The 5,537-nt window shown below is 37.4% G+C and overlaps 1 long non-coding RNA gene across 3 annotated transcripts; it reads right to left on the bottom strand.

Moving 5' to 3' along the window:
* Positions 1-1,859: 1,859 nt before the first annotated feature.
* Positions 1,860-4,983, bottom strand: LOC145432415 (uncharacterized). 3 transcript variants are annotated; one of them, XR_013912714.1, is made up of 5 exons: positions 4,940-4,983; positions 4,196-4,818; positions 3,672-3,819; positions 3,223-3,310; positions 1,860-2,640 (listed from the first exon to the last, which is right to left on the bottom strand). It is a non-coding gene; the product is annotated as an uncharacterized LOC145432415 (long non-coding RNA). The 3 variants fall into 3 exon arrangements; XR_013912715.1 differs by having other exon boundaries at positions 4,196-4,231; positions 4,686-4,976; XR_013912709.1 differs by having other exon boundaries at positions 4,196-4,975.
* Positions 4,984-5,537: the final 554 nt, after the last annotated feature.

Here is a 5,537-nt window from a genome sequence, read left to right as displayed (position 1 = left end):
TGAATTGATCAAATGCTTGCTCTATAGTAGCTATAAATGTCACAGACATTTGAAATAGAAAATAACTTTTCCCCATCAATTTCACACCTGCACAAACGCCCACACAAACATATTGCTCACAAGCCCCTCTTTTTTCACTCCTAGACAAACTTCCTCTTTATTCTATGAACATATTTCCCACAAACATCACCAATCTGCTTTCACCGCTTTCTTCCACCCTCTAATCTACCGCAGATTTGCATCAGCTGGTCAGTGAGGAGTGTGAAGAAAGGACGTAAAGGTGTGAATCAATAGTCTCCGTACCCTGCCTTGTGGCGACGCTAGAAATCAATAGCAATGGGAAATTAAGCCGTAGTCTTTGAATAAATTGAAGACACCGGAGTGCACAACATAACAGCTTGTTGCAAAATTAGCAAACCTGGTCACATTAACATGTAAAGGATGTTTGTTAGGCTGCGCTTTGGAAATACTCAAAGTCCCAAGAAGCCTATTCGCTTCTGAGTTCTGGCTAAGGAGAGATTATAAGGGCTTTGTAATGATGGTGTCCTGGAATAAAACGATAACCACTGCATTCAGTCTCCAAAGAGGGGGAAGAATCAAATATAGCTTATGGGAACACAAGGGCATATTTGACAATACAGGCACTTTATATTCCAGCAAACAGAGAGATTTTTGGAGAGAGGAAGCTTAATAAAGGTGACGGCATTGTGTTGGGACTGAGCTGTTTCTCAGCTGTTTTCCTCCCAATTCCGTGTGCCTTTATAAATAACAGAAATAACTCCCATGACTTTCATAATGGCGTGATGAAGGTGTGAGGTGCTATCTATTCAATACCAAAACACATTAATGAAAACAAAAGAGGAGCTCTTATTCAGCAAATGCTGGGATGCTGTGCGTGAAGAACAAAGATAGAGATCAGACGTTCATTCAGTCAGAAAAGAGCCACTGATGTGATTTCAAATTGCGATGAGAAGAGGATTTTGCATTTTACTAAAGCAATCATCAAGAAGACACAGTGATGTGGTGCGGCCTTTTCCTTTACTAATTAAAAGACAACTAGAACGGTAGAGCAAAGCATGATTAACAGGACCTTACCCACACTGAAAAAAATATGTTGTTGGATTTACTTAATTCAATGGTGGACATTTGTTGCACACAGATGTTTTGCTTTGGCAGCAACTTAAACAATTGAGTTAAATTAACACAATTTATTCATGTTCAATAAACCTGTGCAATTTGTGTTGATAAAATGTGACTTAAACATGTTTTGATGAAGTAATTTGAGCTCTTGAAATATTTTAATCCTTCACAATTTTCTCACTTTATCCCAACACCATTCAATAACTTTTACCCAATACTACTTGGTCACTTAAATACTACATGTTATCTTCAAATTACATTTTGCTATTATATTCTAGTATCAAATACACAATTTTCAAATGGAGGCCTTATAACAGATTATATTGTTCTCTTCCAAGATGGTTGCTGGCATCCACCAGTAACCTTTCAAAACAAAATGTCTAATTTCACTGCATTGACAGTAGGTAAAGAATTAAACTGACATTACTCCACTACTGAATCTATATAAACCAACAGTTAAATAATGTCAGTTCTTCCGTGTTCTCTGGAATCAATCACAGCAAAGAAATTAGACTCTTTCTTTTGAAAAATGTTGGGAAAGAACAATACAAAACATTCTATTTAAGGCCTCTGACGTCAAGATTCAGTTAAACAACAATTATAACTAAACAATTTGAGGTAATGTTAGTTTCCATTAACATTAAATTAGGTTACTGAATTGGCAAACACCTTCCTATTAACATTACCCATTTTACCCCAATAACTAAAGAAATTAGCACTTGCAGGTCAAAACCTTTATTCAAGAGACGCAAAAATAACATTGATACAGTGACTGTCAAAAATTACAGCACTGATCATACTGTGACATCTTGGTTCAAAACAGCAAGCTTAGAAATATTCAACGTTCCTTACTTCAACTGAATGAAACTGAAAATACCATTTCACACGGCCCATATGGGATATTTAGACTGCATAACTGTTCATGCTACATCTCTTCACTAGTAAAAGAAAGAAAAAATACAAAGAGAAATTTAAAAATGCTGCCAAACAGACAGAGAACTTGTACAGAGCAAAAGGAAAAACAAACAACAACAACAACAAAAAAACAGCTTGTCCTCATGGCAGTTGCAGTGTATATAAAAATGAACCCTGCGATCTGTTCCTGGAATTGAGCTTCAAAAATGCAGCAGAACAAGTGTGAGATTTAAATGTCTTCTCACCTAGAGCTGGTCACCTCACATGCATAACAGTGAGCTTCGTTGCAGGAGCAGTTTTGTCTTAGTTGTGAGCTTTTCTTGAGAGCTGAGTTGCTTCCAACTCCATTACCACCCTTTGAATCACCTCAAAAGTGTAGCAGAGTTGTGATGGGTAACTCATATTGAAGGAATAAAAAAGGTCCAAACAGCATGGCTACTGCAAAGGTCACGTTATCCAGATCTTGAAGAACTACTATACCCTCGATGATGATGCCAACGTCAGAAAAGTCATTGCCTGGTGCATCCTCTGGAGACAGATGTTCATTGTGGTTTTCTCAATCTGTGCAGTGGCCTCAGTCAAGTCCTGGTTAAACACAAAACATTTCTTTAAGATTCCTTTTTAAACTCATCTCTTTTGAATCTACCAGTTCTAATGTTAGAGTAATTTAAACCAATGCAAGCAACATAGTAAATAGCTATAGCCAAAGAGTGGCCTGCCATGCTGCCATTCATGGTCTAACAGAGTTTCTAAGAGAGGGTGAAAAACATAATTTCAAATGCTTTACATTCGTTTTTCTTAGAAAGACACCGGCCCATCAGAAATCCAGGTTTTGTCACTCAGAAGATGTTAGAATTTAGACTTTCAGCCCCACAATTTGGTTAGCTGTTGGTCTTTGTTTTTTTTCAAACAAAAGCTAATGTAAATATTGGTGGGATTTTCCTTTGTTCACTAGAATGACAAATTTAAAGTTTTTTCACACTGATGTGACCCCTAATACAGGGGTGGGGCCTCAAGGGCCGGCGGCTGAGTTCACTACCAGGCCTCATGTGAACTTCAAATTATTAAAGAGGACTACTGGTCCTAACTGGTCCAATGAGGATCAAGTGGATAACTAAATGCATTTTTAAATGTTGCAAAGCCACAATCTACTCATAAAACACTCACCATGAACTCCTGCACCAAGATGTTGCAATTGTCTTTCACACAGATGCGGAGCACTTTGATGAGACTCCCTTTGAGCATTAATGTCATCCTAAAGTATTATAACAAAGAAAACAGAGATTTGTGAACTTTTCAGTAGCACAGAAGAAAATGATCCCAGACCAAACCTTAAACCAGTCAACATGCAACACCAGCATCTACAAAGCAATATCAAAAATTCCTGTTTGACATCAACTTTATGGATATATAGTTTCCAGAACATTTATTTTTTTAAAAAGATCAATTTTTCTCAGTGGGCCAGTAAATGCATGACGAAAATTATGGCATCCTTTCGGTGGAATCAGTACTCACAGGTAATAGTTGACTGTTTCAATGGATGCAGCATAAAAATCTTTTACTGACCTAATGCAATACATATACACTTTGTAGTTAAAGAATTTTAAAGTTCTTACTGTCATCATGGCAGCTACATCCTTTAGCTTTGTGCCCTGTTCCCCCGATCACTTTGCAAACACTTTCAGCAGACTGTCAGAGAGAAACTCAGCTCCGTCAGAAACCTGTAAAGGCATGGTTGGGATGCACTGGAATGCTGCATTTCATCTGAAATGACATAAAATTATTTTGAAATAACAGCAGGCACTGTGCTTGGTTAATAATCAGTAATGTTTTGTTGAATAAAAACTGTGTTTCCAGATCTTATGGGATTAAAAAAATCCAAAGATGTTTATTTCTGATTTGCAACCCAAGAACCCACAAGTTACAACCTCATTTTAGTTCAAGTGTGCATTAATGTGAGTCCAGTAATCACCTTTCTGACAATACATACAGGTATAAGTCAAACCTATGGCAGATTTTGGATTTCTCAGTTGTATTAATAGGGTGGTCTATTTGAGTATGCATGCACCTAATAATTATAAAAAACCTATTATAATTAAGTTACAGAAACCTTAAGCGAAAATAGAATATACTTTCTTACCATAACACCTTGAACCCACAATCCATCAGCTGACTCCTGGTGAAATGCAGAATAGATGTGGTCTCTCAATGTGCATCAACAAAAACAAAAACAAAAACAAAAACAAAAGGACAGCAGGTGAGGGCAGGAGGGGTAGGGATGTAAGCTAGCATAATACCGCTGATGATATTAGCTAAAGCTGTTCAATGTCCAAAATCTCACTAACACCACGGTGCAGTAAATACACAATGTAACTGAAGAGTCAGTTGACAAATCTATTCACACAGAAAACCAAATTATGTTATGAGTGCCTCGTAATTAGGTTTAATGTGATATTACGGCTCTTGTGCCAAAGACAAATTCAAATGAAAAAGCGCCAATTCTTTGATAACAGATAAAACAGCAAATAAGCTAACGGCTCTTTTTTAGCATGTTACATGGCGGCACTTTAGACGTTTAACTACATTTGGCTGAAATATGGTAAATATTAATTCAAAAAATCAAGACATACCAAAAAACGTAGAGTTGGCTGCTCGACTTGACTGAGATGGATGCATTTTTTAAACCACGATCCAAAGCCCGCGAGATGAAATCACGCGTGGTTTCACGAGATTTAACGTTGCTATCTTATTGACTTACTTCACCTGAACATGATATAAACAATTTAATACACCCTTTCTGCATATCATGTAGTTTTTACACTATATAGTTACATTTATCTTTAAAACATGAGGCAATTGTGTTAAATACATGCAAGATGCTTACATAAATCCAAGAGATGGCCAGTCCCTTTTTTTCAGTGCATCCTCTAAAAGTCTACACCATAATCAATAATTCATTTAAAGCCTGGCAGTTTATTCAAATCAGTCAGCTTGGAAAAACAACATAAACAAGGCAGTAGAACCAGAGAGACAGGGGAGAAAAGAAGGGGAGATAAGGGGATAGAAAGACCAGAATAAGAAGAAAGAAAGGGAGAAGCAAGTGATGACAGAAATGAGGAGAGAAAGTGAAAGTGAAAGAGACGGGCTGACTGCGTGTGGAGTGAGACAGGAAAAGTTCGAGAGAGGTAAGCTCTGTTATTTCTCTGAGGACTTGTGTGAAGTAGCTCATACTAAGGCCTCTGGCACCACATCACTCCAACCAGCCTAATTGCAGTCCAACGGGAGTGGAAAAGCCTTGTACAGACCCATAGGATTTCTGCATAAAAACAGCACCAGAAACCAGCAACCTTGTGTTGCGTAACCAAGTCAAACTTCTGTGTTTTCAATGATTTTTGGAATTCTTCTGCCCCGCATTTTTCAAAAGCGATATTGGCATTATTTGCAGCAGATGGCTGAGGTTATTACAGAATATAATCAACATA

This window comes from Astatotilapia calliptera, chromosome 1 (assembly GCF_964374335.1).
Source record: "Astatotilapia calliptera chromosome 1, fAstCal68.1, whole genome shotgun sequence".
Taxonomy (NCBI): Eukaryota; Metazoa; Chordata; class Actinopteri; order Cichliformes; family Cichlidae; genus Astatotilapia; species Astatotilapia calliptera.
This window is presented reverse-complemented; position numbering and strand designations above follow the sequence as displayed.